The 16,808-nt window shown below is 43.2% G+C and overlaps 1 long non-coding RNA gene across 2 annotated transcripts in view; it reads left to right on the top strand.

Moving 5' to 3' along the window:
- The first annotated feature begins 1,041 nt into the window (after positions 1 to 1,041).
- The window catches only part of LOC142830325 (uncharacterized), a 190,666-nt gene continuing 174,899 nt past the window's right edge, over positions 1,042 to 16,808 (top strand). For both annotated transcript variants that reach the window (XR_012905496.1, XR_012905495.1), the window contains exon 1: positions 1,042 to 1,081. This is a non-coding gene — a long non-coding RNA (uncharacterized LOC142830325). The remainder of the gene's footprint in view (positions 1,082 to 16,808) is intronic.

The raw sequence follows: 16,808 nt of genomic DNA, 5'->3' as shown, positions 1-16,808 counted from the left end.
GAAAGTGAGATTTCAGTGCCTCAGCCTCCCTCTATGCCAGGCATGTCCAAAGTCCAGCCCACGGGCCAATTGTGGCCCGTGTTCCGATTTAATACGGCCCCCGCTTCCTCCCCCTCTCCTGGCTCCCCGGCGCTTTTGAACTGGCGTGCCCAACGCGCCGCTTCCGGCCGTGCCGCCACCCATGGCCTCCGCGGTCCTACAGCCTGCCCTGTAGGGCACGTCCGCTCCCCCGCTGGGCTGAGGGTTCGCCCTGCCCCCGGGCCACCGTGAGGCCAGCGTGCCCTGTGCTCTCCGCCCGCCTCTGACCTTGCGGGCCCTCCGCCTTGGGGCTGAGAGTGCGGGGACGGCCCTCACACATGTTCACTTCTTCAAATCTGGCCCTCTTTGAAAAAAGTTTGGACACCCCTGCTCTATGCAGACACTGGGCCCAATCCTCACCTCACTGACTGTACTCTTTGACACTGCATGGGCTTCAGCAGAACGATTCCCTGGCACGCACTGGTGAGAGTAAGGGGAGGACTGCGTCCGGTTTCTGTGTGCTAGATGAAAGTAGCCCCGTATCACCAGAGTCAGCACAGAATCATTCTAATTTACACCCAGCCAGACACACCTTCCCTGCTTTTCCTCCCAGGCCCCTCGCCTGGAGTTCAGCAGTGCAAATGGTTCTTATCAGTACTGGATCAATGCTAACAGAGGGTATGTCTACACTGCCACCCTAGTTCGAACTAGGGTGGCAGTGTAGACATACCCTCATTTAGGTTTTAAAGTCAAGATACAATTTGGGCTGAATCCACTGAAGTTCTTTGTAGAAGGCAGAAATAGGATTTTCTCCTTAATAGAGTGTGGCATGGTGATTCACTCAGTGCAACAAGCGGGAAGAATCATTCTCTATAAAACTGTCAACAAATCCGTTGCTTGACCTTGCTCCCATTGAAGGCTATGGTAAAACCCCATTGATTTCAGTGGGCACAGAAGCAGGCCTGAAGAGGAAAGAAGATAAACAGAGTCACTGTTTACAGTTCCAAAGTGCAAATGAAGCTTCTTTCAGCAGGGAAGTGAGCCGCTTCTCACAAATGTACAGGTAAGGTAGCCCTTCTGTTTCTCATATGAATCTGAAGGGAATTTGTTGACAGTTCAGAGCTACGAGTTTATTGGCTGGGAAGTCAATAAAAAGGATTTGTGTTTAAAACGAGCAGTAAAACTTCATTGCTCTGTTCAGCAATTAGATTAATATTTTAAGGAACAAGAGACATTAGAAGCAATGGGTCTCACACATAAAAACATTGGTGAAGGTCTGTGCAAAAGATTTTTTTCCCCTCATGTATGGAAATAATTTAATCCACATGAAGAACGCTAAGATGTGGCTTCCATCTCCCCCCATTGTCATGCAGAGAAATGAAGACTTTGACCTTTTTGAGAAAGAAAAAGGAAAGGTTTTCTTTATTAGAAGTTCTCTTTAGCAATTAAGTACAAGTGTGTTGCTGTGTTAATTCTCAAGGTCTATTTTGTGTTAAACCTCAAGGTCTATTTTTATCACTGTTCAACTGTTGATTAAAGGTATTGTCTGCAATTAATGTGTGCCTGTTATGTACACACATGATGATACTGACAGTTCATCAGGGATGATAGTCTTGTTATAAAGTTGTGGCCTTGAGAAGTAAACAGAGCGCCATGTAGGGCCATCAGACTCCGGGTACATGCTATTGGATGCTAACTACAATCTTGCACATCCTAGCTCCACTGGTTTAATAAGACTTATGTCTTCCTCCACACAGTTAATTTGAGTTACTCCTTTCAAGTTAACCTAGAACAAGTGGGAGCAGCCATACTGTGAATGACGCCAGAGTTCTGCATCCACACCTGGGCTCTATTCCCTATGTGTGTCACTAGAACCTGGACATATCCACTGGTTTTTTATGTCTCAGTAAGCTAAGCCACTCATTGAATTGTGGGAGAATGCATCTGGCCTTTCTGAGCAGGCAGGGGAATTGTGGGGAGGCACCAAAGGACTGACATCACTTGGCCAGAGCTTCCCAATGCAGCGTGATCATGCTGACAACTGACTAATTGTACGGACACAAAACTTCCCACTATGGCTCTCTCCAGTGAAGCTCCACTAATTGGAACACTCATGTAAGTCACCCACAAGCATTTTAACCACTGTCTCATCCCACCCTGCCTAAAGCATATCTGGAAAATACGGGTTTAAGTGCCAGAGGCTGATACTTTTTTCTCTACATGAACATACCTGCCCTTGGACTCTCAACCGTGAGACTTGTGGTGAAAAAATGCTAATGTAGACAGATTTCTGGTCAGCTTCATAAGCCATGTGTGAGGCAAGTAACTCATCAGCCCCCTTCTGAAAAGGAGCAGCCCCTGTACGGCCTCTGTGGGGTAAAGTCTATTATAATAGCTACCTGCGCAAAGCTGGCATAATACACTGAGGAAGCATACATGCAGCCAAATGTTTAACACTAATGAAGCAAAAGGCCTGCCAGTGACAGCAGACAGCTTGCTTACTCACCAGATCAGCGGTCAGGGTCACCAATGTAGTAAGTCAGTAAATCACCAATCTAGCAATACAGTAAATTCAGAATTCACTGGTGTGGTGTCCTGACATGTCTCCTGCTACGTCAGCGATGATAAACATTCGGTTGCATGTGCTTTTATATGTCCCTCAGTCTATCATGCCAGCTCTGTGTAGGTAGCTAGCATAATAGACTTCACAAGAGCCCCCAAAACCCAGAGACTTAAATAAAATACGAAAGCACCCAAGTCAGGTTTATTGTCAAATAAAGTACATTAATAGTCGTCGGTGGCCAAATAGCCTTTGAGGCCTTATGGACTCGGCTCAATCAATAATATGGATTTGACAATTGCCCCCTAGGCCAGCCAAAAAGTTAAGTCGAGGTACCCCAACATTTATAAACAAAAATAAACAATCTATGATACACACTTTTCATTATCATTTACACATTAATGACACGTTTGGTACTTCCAGTTGTACTTCCTCCAAAGCATTTACTACCCATTGTTATGCTTTCACTCCTGTTGTTTTATTATGTACTTATCTGGGTGTCCTTGTACTGTCCTGGTGGAATGTATTTACATATTTCATGTGCTTTTAGCAGTGCTAGCAGTTCTAGTGCCAAAAAACACTGACTTGCAGGCAAACATCTGCTTTTGACACGGCCTGTCTATTACTCATATTATAACTCTTGGGGTGTGTCTAAACTACATGCCTCCGTCGACGGAGGCATGTAGATTAGCCAGATCGGCAGAAGGAAATGACGCCGCGATTAAAATAATCGCGGCTTCATTTAAATTTAAATGGCTGCCCCGCTCTGCCGATCAGCTGTTTGTCGGCAGATCGGGGCAGTCTGGACGCGCCGCGCCGACAAAGAAGCTTTTCTTGATCGGCACAGGTAAACCTGGTTTCACGAGGCACACCTGTGCCGATCAAGAAAAGCTTCTTTGTCGGCGCGGCGCGTCCAGACTGCCCCGATCTGCCGACAAACAGCTGATCGGCAGAGCGGGGCAGCCATTTAAATTTAAATGAAGCCGCGATTATTTTAATCGCGGCTTCATTTCCCTCTGCCGATCTGTCTAATCTACATGCCTCCGTCGACGGAGGCATGTAGTTTAGACACACCCTTGCTTACTTCAGTTTAGGCACCAGGCCCATCCTTCGGGTGCTTTCTTTCTCCTACAGTACCTAGCATCACCTCCCCCAAGTAGAAATAGTTGGGTATAAAATGGCACAAATCTGGGGAAAGGAAGAAGGATTAGTCATCTGGGAAAAAAGAGCAATGGGGGGAAATTAAGAGTTTCCAAGTAAGACTCTTGATAGAAGCAGACTGTGTAGGCAATTATACTTTCTATTAGAAGAAAACAAGCTTCTTCCACCTTTCTATGGATTTGGACACTATAAACAAGAAACGCCAAGTCCAAAACAAACGAGCTTGTTTTCATTCAAATTGAAAGATCAGTTTGTTTGTTCTTAGCTATTAATGAACATCTGCATCCTGATACACTCTGAAAATAAGGAGCTTTTATTTTAAAATGACTTTGTCTTTTCAGTTGTGCAGACGCAATGTAAACTGTGATAAAAAATTATCCACACCAATAAAGGTGAGAACATCTCCCATCACAACCCGTTCCTTGGAATGAAGCGGCTCCCCCTTCTAGACTGCAGCAAACACAAGCTACTGATCTTTTCTTTTCCAAGCCCTTCATGTCCTATCCTTGACCTGTCTTTTCTCTCTGATATGCTACCCAGGTGTTGACCCCTGCATCCACTGTGCTAATGGTGTCCCCCTTGACTGTCTGCTTGTTAAATATTCAAACAAGCACCTTCGTGCATTTTCCCAGGCTGTCTCTCATATGTAGGAGCAGTTTCTGGTAATGACCACAAAACCACCTCATTGCCAGATCTCTCCTTAAAACACTCCCCTCTGCTCTGATGCTCACAAAACCCCCACACAAAAAAAACAAAAATAACAACCCCTCAAAAGTGGCTGAAAAGTTAGAGAACAGTGAATGCAGCTTTCCATGCTGACTAGCATAGTCTCTGTTTCCTTGTGATCTCTCACATCTATCTGGTGTTCCAGTCTGTCACCTTGAGTCATATACTTAAACTGTAAGCTCCATGGGGCAGGAACTGTCTCTCTGTGGTGGATTTGTGGAGCACCTAGCACTGTGGAGCCCTATGATTAGGTCCGTGAGGTATTGCTTCAGTACAAATCATTCATAACTTCACAGCCTACAATCCTGCCATCTTTATGCTAAAATTATTAAACACAGTAGATATTTTCCTTGTTTTAAAAAACCCCCCAGGAAATTAAGTGCATCAAGGCAACACTGTGTCTATCCAGTTGAAACCACAAACATCGGAAAATGCACCAATGAAGGTTTTCAAGAACAGCATTAATCTCATGACATTGCACATATGCAGCATATTCTATTCCTGTTCACGTTCTGATTTAGTGAGTCTGTCAGTCTTTTTTTTTTAAAGCTAAGCCAGGAATTTCACAATTGTCATAACGATGAACACCCCCGTCGTCATTATTAATTTGCAAGTGGACAAGCAAATACTCCGATAAAGTCCAGACCCCTACCAGCTCAGTTAAAAGAAAGCCTTTGGGGCCTCTGACGTATAGTTAATATGCTCTGAGTCCATCCAATAGAAGACAGTGTTACAGACACACTGGCCAATTCAATTCTTTGAGGCTTTATTGTCTTAACAAACTGTAGAAGTGATGCCAACACGCAAGAAAAACAACTCCTCTGATATCAGTGAGAGATGGGAATGATCTGACCAGGATAGGATTCTATACTGTACTTGGCGTCTACTCCACGTGTCCATTTGTCATCACGGTCATTCCTCATTTGGTGGCAAATTATCACATTGGGTGATACCATCTCTCCTTTTTGCTGGATTTTGGCTTTTTTCCCCTCATCTATTTTTGATGAGGCACCATTTATAATTCCCAAGCATTTGAGGAAATGGCTTCCTCAGACACTCTTGCATTTTACATGGTTGTGCATTATTCTTTATTTGTATTGCAGTGGTACAGGAGCGTTAGACATGGATCAGGGCTCCATTGTACCCAGGGCTGTAAGGGCGTAGTGGAAGTTTCTCTTGGATCACTCTATTGAATTACAGTTTACACGGTGGCAATGGTGTGCTTTGAGGGAAGTGCCTTGTAGTCCCCATTAGCTGAGGGTTGGCTGTGACACTGCACATCGAGGGTGAAAGGGTATAAAGTATTGAGAAATGAGATCCCTGAATTCTGAAAGAAATTTGCACCTTCCAGCTCACTCTCAAGCTAAAAATGAAACCTTGTGATTCAAATGAGCCATTTCAGTGCACTGGACTGAACGCATTGCAAGGGGCTTATAGTATCACTTTTCCCAAATCTCAGGTTCTCAAACGTTTGGGTGTGATGAAAAAAAGAATTTTTATTTGGTCAGCTGTCAAGCTACTTACGGTTGAAGGCTTAGAGCATATATTCAGCAAAATACAGAGTCATACTCAATATCTTCCGAGGAGTTTGCTCTGGCTGACTCTCTGAATTGTTAAATAAGGCTCCATGGAGTTTCTTTGGCTTTGTTTTTAATAGAATAACAACAAGAAAAAGGAACTTGAATCAAGTAACTTTATCACTTGTTACTTCCAGCTTTAAAATTCCTTTGACAATTTGAAAGCTCTTTATTTTCACCAATTAGAAAATGGATAGTACATTAATAAAACCTCGCTTTCTCAAATGAATGCAAACTTTATTTTTTTGTCGGTGGTGGCATATCAAACATGTTTAGCATCAATTCCACTGCATCCCACTGCTAACGTCTCATCCATGGTTAGTAACAGATCATTGGAAAGGGTACAGAGAAGAGCGACAAGAATGATTAAAGGTTTAGAGAACATGACCTATGAAGCCAGGCTTCATGAACTGGGCTTGTTTAGTTTGGAAAAAAGAAGATTAAGGGGGGACATGATAGCGGTTTTCAAATATCTAAAAGGGTGTCACTAGGAGGAAGGAGAAAATTTGTTCCTCTTGGCTTCTGAGGACAGGACAAGGAGTAATGGGCTTAAAGTGCAGCAGGGGAGGTTTAGATTGGACATTAGGAAAAAATTCCTAACTGTCAGGGTGGTCAAATATTGGAATAAATTGCCAAGGGAAGTGGTGGAATCTCCCTCTCTGGAGATATTTAAGAACAGGTTAGATAGACATCTGTCAGGGATGGTGTAGACGGAGCTTGGTCCTGCCTTGAGGGCGGGGGGCTGGACTCGATGACCTCTCGAGGTCCCTTACAGTCCTATTATTCTATGATTCTATGATTTGCCCACCTTAGGCTAGGGCTGCTTAATGTGTGCCATCCATGCATACACCGCTAGAGCCCTCCAACTGCTGATATCCACTTTATATCCAGGGCTCATTTTTGTGGACATGAATGCAGATACAAATTTTGTATCTAGAACCCTGCAAATTTGCAGATACCCATGTATCATTTTTGGGAGATGTGAATGTGGATACCAATGTGTTGAGCAGGGCTCAACAAACAGCCTCCATGCCCCCCATTGAGTGGTTGGGTTTTCTTTGTGGGCCTCCTACCACATTGCTGCGGTTGAAATTCAGCTTGTTGTTTTGGCCAGGTGTGTGGCTTTTGGCTGGAAAGTCCAGCCAAAAAGAGGACCCCACAGGGTCTGATCAGTTCTATTGACTAGATGACTGAAGTCTAGTTACTATGGGAAGGGTAGGTGGGGAGACACTGAGTTGTCACTTGCACCAGACCCTGCTCTGCCAGGGCCACCTCCTACACGTGTTGGACAGATGAATCTCCTAGCCCCAGCTCCACAAACAAGTTTCCCCAAACCTGGATGGGGCGAGGGAGAGATGTGAAAAACAGTGGTAAACTAATGGAGGGGTAAAAGAAGCAAATGGGGGCAGGGCCTGAGGAATGAGGTGAGGCAGGGGTGTGAGGACTCTTGCAAATGTTGCAAAGTAGAGCTCCAGGCTCATATCAAGCTTATAGCTTACCACAGTAAAAAGTTTGGCCCAGATCCCCTAAGGTGCCTAAAAACCTTTGAAGATCTGGACTTTACTCTGAGAAGGCCTGACCCTCAGTGCAGGGTGATGGACTAAATGAGCTATTGAGGTCCTTTCCAACCCTATATTTCTTTGAAGAACTCTCATGGATTTCCATTGTCTTTGAATCAGACCCTGAATGTCTTTGTCTTTGGTATCTACTATGCGTGATACACAGACTGCACATGTTCTCAGGCTCCAGATTTTGCCCAGCAGATCATTCCAGATCATTAAATACTGGGTATGCTTATTTAAAAAATATGGATCCTTGTGAATCATCCCCATGAGGCTGTGTCTAGACTGGCAAGTTTTTCTGCAAAATCATCTGCTTTTGTGGAAAAAGTTGCCAGCTGTCTACACTGGCCGTTTGAATTTCCGCAAGAACACTGACGATCTCATGTAAGATCGTCCGTGTTCTTGCGGAAATACTGTGCTGCTCCCGTTCGGGCAAAAGCCCTCTTGCGCAAATCATTTGCGCAAGAGGGCCAGTGTAAACAGCACAGTACTGTTTTCCGCAAAAAAGCTCCGATCATGAAAATGGGGATCGGGGCTTTTTTGCGGAAAACCGCATCTAGATTGGCCACGGACACTTTTCCACAAAAAGTACTTTTGCGGAAAAGCATCCTGCCAATCTAGATGTGCTTTTCCAAAAATGCTTTTAACGAAAAACATTTCCGTTAAAAGCATTTTCGGAAAATCATGCCAGTGTAGACGTAGCCAAAGTGTATCTTACTTCAAGGTTCAGAAGAATTCATAACCAATTGTTTGGCTTCAATTTTTCTGTGAATGTCTCTAGGTTATCCTTTTATTTTAGGAAAACCTGTCAACATTTCTTGGATACATGTAAAATTACTTCATTGACCATACAAGAAAGATACTGTGCCCTTTCAGAAAAATCTTCCTCATGCCTATTTAAAAATCAGGCTACAGTTTGTTAAGAAAAAAAAAATGTGATGGGTACAGCATATTTTGGTGTGGGGAAAATACAGTCCAGATTGTGAAGCTTACAAAAAAAAGCCTTGCAAATGATAATTTAGGATAATAATTCATATAAGTAATAAAATACCCAGCTTTTATTGCACTATTGAGAAGGATATTAAAAAGCATCTGGGAAGTTGAGGTTTGGAAAGATGGGCCTTGACAGGCTTGGTGGGCTCAATATTAATGTAGAAAATATGGCATCTCCAAAGGCGCAGAAATAATCAAATAGGGCTTGATATGGGAAATATGCTGAGTGCCTTTAATCCCACTAATTCCCAGGGAACCCTGGGGAGTACTTTGTGCCTGGCAAGGTCAAGACATAAAGAATATCCCGTTAACATGCCAAATGTCAGCTGAGCAGAGAGTCAGGAACCAAAGTTATTCCAACCACAAAGTGGGGAAAGTCACCCCTAGAACAGGGGGCCTCATGTGAGCCCTCCACTTAGGCCTGGGGGTCCAGTGAGGTGAGTGGGCAGGCAAGAGATCCGCTTGACATGGAACTTATCTCCATGACAACCTCTATGGTGCTGTGTGGAAGGCTACCATGGGAGCCAGGCCAAGAGGGGGGACCAGGCAAGGATCTACACGTACACAGATCAGTGGTCCCAGGATGCTGCACTACTTGTATTCCTAAGTCTGATATTTGTTTAGATTTGAATAACTGAGTTCTTGCGGGAGCTGGTGTCCTTATTCAGAATCGTGCTCGTGTGTGATGAGGAAACGAACCCTTATTAGTGATCAGCAACTGAGCCTTTGTGCTGCTGTTTGCAATGGCAATCACAGTGCAATTGCCTGTGGGCTGGCTCTGAAATCTCTGTGAATTTGGAGTCAGGCTAGCAAATAGCTTTATCTCCTAAAGTCACATAAGTCCCCTCCTAGCTTTTGTTGTGGTCTCTCTGGCAAGTTAAGATCATCTATTTGGAACAGATCATGTTGGCTTCCATCATCCAGCTCTGCTCTGTGACCTAGCAAGCTACTCAGGCAGCACCCACTTATTCCTACAGCAGTGGGTTGGGTGTTTTCCTACACGGTTATTTTTAATATGTTTTCTTACCAAAAGGATTGATAATCATGAAATACTCTGATTACTTTTATCTCTGCAAGAGCTTTAGTTACAATGGTAACAAACCCGCAAGGGTACAGACATGACGGATATCCAGGCTTTGCTATCAGGTAGTTCATTGGTTGATAGCAAAGTACCTGGAAAAGGTCAGCACCATAAAAGGTGCCAGCAAAGTGGGCACAAGGTTCTGGAAAAGTGTTTTAGGAAGTCTGGACCTAGTGGATTTTATAGCTCTTGTGCGTTCCTGTCACTTGGGCTGTGTCCAGACTCAGGGGTTTTTTCGAAAAAAGTAGCCTTTTTTCGAAAAAACATCACCTGCGTCTAGACTGCAGCTGCGTTCTTTCGAAATTAAATCGAAAGAACGCGGCTTTTCTTTCGACGGCGGTAAACCTCATTTCACGAGGAAGAACGCCTTTTTTCGAAAGTGCTCTTTCGAAAAAAGGCGTTCTTGAATGCCAACAGGGCTTTTTAGAAAGAGAGCATCCAGACTCACTCGCTGCTTTCTTTCGAAAAAGCGGCTTGCTTTTTCAAAAGTACTGCTTGCAGTCTAGATGCTCTTTTTCGAAAGAGGCTTTTTCGAAAGATACTTTCGAAAAAGCCTCTTTCGAAAGAGGCTTGCAGTCTAGACATAGCCTTGCTGTGGTTGGAAAGGATTCTCTTATTGCACTTTCTAGGACACAACATTGACTCCTTCACTTTTCTGGCAGTCATCTTTGACAAAAGATTCAAGATGCTGCAGATGCGTATGTGTCTACTCCTCTCCCCCACTTTATTACAACGTGTGTTGTTCTGATATACTCAGTTCAACTATAAAGAATCTACTCAATCAACAACATGCTTTTGCACTTTTTGAAATGGTGCTTTGAGGCAGATAAATGAAAATAAGTATGGCAGCCTGCCAGTAAAAATTCCACAAACTGTATCATCACAGGGCCACTGACTAAGACAGCGCATTATTTTATTTACTGTCGAATCGGAAAATCCATTTCTGCCCATACAATAGCTGTTTATTTTCTCTTTGTTTGATGTTCGTTCTAATCTCCACTGACACTTTTAGCTAGTAATGGTTCACAAGCTGTTCAGTTTGTGTGTAAAGAGCCACAGCACCCAGCACTTCTTTCTGGTTTTCGAAGTCTAGTGTCCCCTTCACTGCCATGTGCTATCCAGACAATAGAAAGCTAATTTGCTGAAGTCTTGGACACAGGGAAAGTGCTATTGTGTCCTAAAGTAAGATGTTGGTACTATGGATTAAAGGTAAAATGCACATGTCAGCCAAGATATGTGAGGAAGTACATGGCCAGGATGTTTTTAATGATGGGAAGAATTGATTTACCTTATTTCTAATGTAATTATTCTGTCTAGGCGCTGAGGTCAAGGCCTTTCACAAATTTAAGTTAGCTGCCTGAATATCACATTGCCACCTATGCTAAGTAGAAAACCCAAAGTAAACACATGAGAAGTTATTCCTGCTTGGGCACATTGAATTCAAGTTACTCCTGCTAGTTTCTAAAAACCTCATTGTCTACTCTAATAAGTACAAAAGCAGTTTCTCCTCTCTTGGTATCCACACCTCCACATAGAATCATAGAATACTAGGACTGGAAGGGACCCCGAGAGGTCATCGAGTCCAGTCCCCTGCCCTCACGGCAGGACCAAATACTGTATAGACTATCCCTGATAGACATTTATCTAACCTACTCTTAAATATCTCCAGAGATGGGGATTCCACAACCTCCCTGGGAAATTTATTCCAGTGTTTGACTACTCTGACAGTTAGGAACTTTTTCCTAATGTCCAACCTAAACCTCCCTTCCTGCAGTTTAAGCCCATTGCTTCTTCTCCTATCCTCAAAGGCCAAGATGAACAATTTTTCTCCCTCCTCCTTATGACACCCTTTTAGAGACCTGAAAACGGCTATCATGTCCCCCCTCAATCTTCTCTTTTCTAAACTAAACAAACCCAATTCTTTCAGCCTTCCTTCATAGCTCACGTTCTCTAGACCTTTAATCATTCTTGTTGCTCTTCTCTGGACCCTCTCCAATTTCTCCACATCTTTCTTGAAATGCGGTGCCCAGAACTGGACACAATACTCCAACTGAGGCCTAACCAGTGCAGAGTAGAGCGGAAGAATGACTTCTCGTGTCTTGCTCACAACAAACCTGTTAATGCATCGCATATTCAGCTTGTGGTCCACTATAACCTCTAGATCCTTTTCTGCCGTACTCCTTCCTAGAGAATCGCTTCCCATTCTGTAGGTGTGAAACTGATTGTTCCTTCCTAAGTGGAGCACTTGGCATTTGTCTTTATTAAACTTCATCCTGTTTACCTCAGGCCCTTTCTCCAATTTGTCCAGATCATTTTGAATTAGGACCCTATCCTCCAGAGCAGTTGCAACCTCTCCCAGCTTGGTGGTAACTGCAAACTTCATAAGCGTACTTTCTATGCCAATATCTAAATCATTGTTGAAGATATTGAACAGAGCCGATCCCAAAACAGACCCCTGTGGAACCCCACTTAAGCCTTTCCAGCATGATTGTGAACCATTAATAACTGCTCTCTGAGTACGGTTATCCAGCCAGTTATGTATACATCAGTTGCTAGAAGTGGGCCTCACCCTCCCTGACTGAATTAACCTCGTTATCTCTAGCCTGCATATTTATACCTTCCGCTGGAAATTTCCACTACATGCATCTGACGAAGTGGGTCTTTGCCCACGAAAGCTTATGCTCCAATACATCTGTTAGTCTATAAGGTGCCACAGGAGTCCTTGTCATTTTTGCAGATCCAGACTAACACAGCTACCCCTCTGATATCTAATAATGTTGAAATTAACTTCAGCAAATCTCTTCCTTGTAGGAATCAGTGATCTAACATCACTCATCACATCTGGCTAAACAATTTATATCATGAAAATTGTTTCAATACTTTTCATTCCAGTGGTTTTAAAATGAATTATTTTGTTTATAAATATTCAGTTTGGAAAAATGTAATTGTAATTTTAATCTTTTTCTTATTTTGGATTTTCACTTTAATCTGTTTTTCTTTTAAGACACTTCCCTCTCACTCCACTCTTCTGCTCCTTTTTTCTTTTTCCATTTTGCTACCCAAAAAAAGGGAAGTAGGAGAAGGAAAAAGGAAATCCCAAAATAAAAAAAGGAGCAAATAAAAAAATAGTTTTCATTTTCCAATTTTATCATAAAACTATTTGTTGGTAAAAATTGAAAAACTTCATTTTTTATAAATGACCTGGAGAAAGGGGTAAACAGTGAGGTGGCAAAGTTTGCAGACGATACTAAACTGCTCAACGTATTTAAGATCAAAGCAGACTGTGAAGAACTTCAAAAAGATCTCACCAAACTAAGTGACTGAGCAACAAAATGGCAAATGAAATTTAATGTGGACAAATGTAAAGTAATGCATATTGGGAAAAATAACCCCAACTATACATATAATATGATGGGGGCTAATTTATCTACAACTGATCAGGAAAGAGATCTTGGAGTCATCATCGATAGTTCTCTGAAGACATCCAGGCAGTGTACCATGGCAGTCAAAAAAGCAAACAGGATGTTAGGAATCATTAAAAAAGGGATAGAGAATAAGACAGAGAATATCTTATTGCCCTTAAATAAATCCATGGTACGCCCACATCTGGAATACTGCATACAGATGTGGTCTCAGGGCCAGATTAAGACCTTTAGAAGCCCTAAGCACAGAAAAGATTATGGTGCCCTTCCATATGTAATTCAAAATCAAAACAACACTATACTGTAAAATCTCATTTTTTTGGTGCCCCTACTTTGCTAGTGCCCTAAGCACATGCTTAGTCTTCCTATTGGGTAATCCAGCCCTGTGTGGTCTCATCTCAAAAAAGATATACAGGCATTAGAAAAGGTTCAGAGAAGGGCAACTAAATGATTAGGGATTTGGAATGGGTCCCAAATGAGGAGAGATTAAAGAGACTGGGACTTTTCAGCTTGGAAAAGAGGAGACTGAGGGGGGATATGATAGAGGTTTATAAAATCATGAGTGGTGTGGAGAAAGTGAATAAGGAAAAGTTATTTACTTGTTCCCATAATATAAGAACTCGGGGCCACCAAATGAAACTAATGGGCAGCAGGTTTAAAACAAATAAAAAGAAGTTCTTCTTCACACAGCACACACAACTCCTTGCCTGAGGAAGCTGTGAAGGCCAGGACTATAACAGGGCTTAAAAGAGAACTAGACCAATTCATGGAGGTTAAATCCATAGATGGCTATTAGCCAGGATGGGTAAGGAACGGTGTCCCCAGCTTCTGTTTGTCAGAGGGTGGAGATGGATGGCAAGAGAGAGATCGCTTGATCATTACCTGTTCAAGTCACTCCCTCTGGGGCACCTGGCATTGGCCACTGTCGGCAGACAGGGTACTGGGCTGGATGGACCTTTGGTTTGAACCAGTATGGCCCTTCTTAGGTTCAACAATACACAGTAAGGCAAAGCTCCTGCTATTCCCCATGGGTCTCATGCTACTGGCAGACAGTGTTATCCTCAGAAGCACTCTGTGGCCCTCCACACAGCCTCTTTCTCTCTACTAGAGGCAGGAGTCACAGACTATTGAGCCACACTCATCACAAGCTGGTTCATAAGTCTGGGGTAAAATGCCCTCTGGCGTCCTGATCTCCCCTCTCGAGGCAGGTTGAGATCTTGTGGGGAGGTTGGGGAACCCAGATCCTCCCACTACTCCAGGTTACAGACCAGGGATCCTAAGGAGGTGGCAACAGGTAGGGGGACCACCACTCGCAATCTAGTAACATTTCTCTGGCCCACTTCCCCAAATGATCCCTCCCATCACCTTGCCTTTGGTACCTTCTCGTCAGTCCTCAGCTCACACCCACACAGCTCCTGCACATAGCACTTCCTCCTACCTGTCCTTCGCTCTTTTCCTTCCTCGCCTGGGGGGAGCCCTTCTAAAGTGGCACCACAAGCCTTGTTTCGCTGCAGGTGTCCAATCAGCCTGTAACTTCTAGCAAGCTCTAATTGACCCCTGGTGCTTGTCTGATTATGCTGCAGTTAGGTTTTGGGCTTCCCTTTATTCAGGGGAAAGAAAGCAGTTCATCCAAGCCCCAGCATGTGTTCCCTCCATCAGTGTGAGGCAGCTGGCTAGCATGGGTCTGTCACAACATGTATTCACAAATTTCCGACTAGCTTTATTTACCATCCACCTATCTACATGTTAAGAATCCCCCCATCCTCCTGTAAGTAGGAAGCATCTCTTTCATAGTGGAGCCTAAGGCAAAGTTTCCTTCTCAGTACACATCTGTCTTAGCCCATCCAGTCCTACAATCTAGGAGCACTCTCTTGTTTGTGTTGGTGGTATGTCTGTTTCTTTTTACCCCCTTCCTTTTGCAGAACTTTTTCCCATTTTCCTTCTTACAAATAGAACCATAGAATTGGAAAGGACCTTAAGAAGTCATCTAATTGAGTTCTCTGCACTCATGGAAGGACTAGATGATTCCTCACAGATATTTGTCTATCTTGCTCTTAAATATCTCCAGTGATGGAGATTCCTCAGCACCCCCTTGGCAACTTATGACATTCTTGACAATTAAGAAGTTTTTCCTAATGTCCAAGCTAAACCTTCCTTGCTGAAATTTAAGCCCATTGCTTTTTGTCCTATCCTCAGAAGTTAAGAAGAACAATTCATCTCCTTCTTCCTTGTAGAAACCTTTTAGGTACTTATGTTCCTTCTTAGTCTCTCTTTTCCAGACTATACAAACCCAGTGTTTTCAATCTTTCCTCATAGGTCACGTTTTCTAGATATTCAATCATTTTTGTCGCTTTTCTCTGGATTTTCTCCAATTTGCCTCATGTTTCCTAAAATGTGGCACCCAAAACCAGACACAACACTCCAGCTGAGACCTAATCACCATACCTTTGGATCAGTGCTGGTACATTATGATCAATTCCAGTTGCCAGTTTGTGTCTATCTTTCTCTGTGAAGTTATGCAAAAAGTCATTGCCTGAATCTACAGTCGTGAAATATGTAATTGTTCTTGGTGGGTTGCTTTCCATTTCTCCCTTGCTAATTGCACATTGTCTCTAATGTTTGGAAGTATATAAATCAGCATGAAATCTATCAAACGTGCCCTGTACTTGATATCTCCACTTCACACAACTCGTGAGAGAGATGCATGGGATATTTTGTTACCCATTGTTGTAAAATATTCAGTCATTATAAAGGCCTGAGCCAGTCACAATAAAGCCATCCATAGGCCTGTAGCTGAAACCAGAGCCAGGCACGTGATGCAGGAATGCAAGATTCAGAGATGAATGTAGGAATGGGAAAACTTTCAAAAGGCTCACAGTTGGAGTTTCATTTAATGCTGCTGTTTAGCCAAGCTTAGTCCAAATGTGAGGCTTTTGTTTGTACACTGCTGTGTTGGAGAGTCCCATGAAAATAGGCTCTAATAAAATTACCCATATCTCTCTATCTATCTCTCTATCTATTATGCTTAAAAGAAGCACATGGGACCTTTTTCAGGGGGATAGGCAACATGCTGCATTTATTGATAATATAACAAAATAGCATATGCATTCTCTCTCTCTCTCTCTCTCTCTCTCACACACACACACACACACACACACACACACACACACACACACACACACACACACACACACACACACACACACACACACACGTCCTGCTAATGGAACAGTTATCAGTCAGTTGCTTGACCCAATCTATTGGCCAGATAGGTTGGGTGCGAGGAAGGAGCCGGGTTCTTGTCAGTCCGGACTGATGCTCCCTGGTCTTAGCAGGATGGAACCTGAAGAACCATACAAGTCACCCCATCCTTTATAGGATTTTCCTTCTGTGCGAGTCTATGCATTTTGCCTTGTCAGGCCTTAATCAGTCACTCAACATCACAATCAGTTTTTCTGCAACATAGGTTTATCTGGAAGTTGTTCTCACAGTCATTTGACAACCGCGTGCTGATGACCCCTTGGGGGTGTTATCTTCCAGTTCCATCAAGGGGTGCTTGCTACTAACTTCAGGGTTCATCAATCTGCCTCAGTCCAGTTTACGTCTTCAGTGTGCTTTAGCTTAGTTGATAATTATTTGGTGCTTCTCAATCTCAAGCCCCTCCTCTGACTATTTGGGCATACAGTGGATTTCACACTTCTCTCTCCA

Source organism: Pelodiscus sinensis, chromosome 7 (assembly GCF_049634645.1).
Source record: "Pelodiscus sinensis isolate JC-2024 chromosome 7, ASM4963464v1, whole genome shotgun sequence".
Lineage (NCBI taxonomy): Eukaryota > Metazoa > Chordata > Testudines > Trionychidae > Pelodiscus > Pelodiscus sinensis.
Note: the sequence above shows the minus strand (reverse complement) of the source record. Positions and strands in the feature narration are given on the sequence as shown.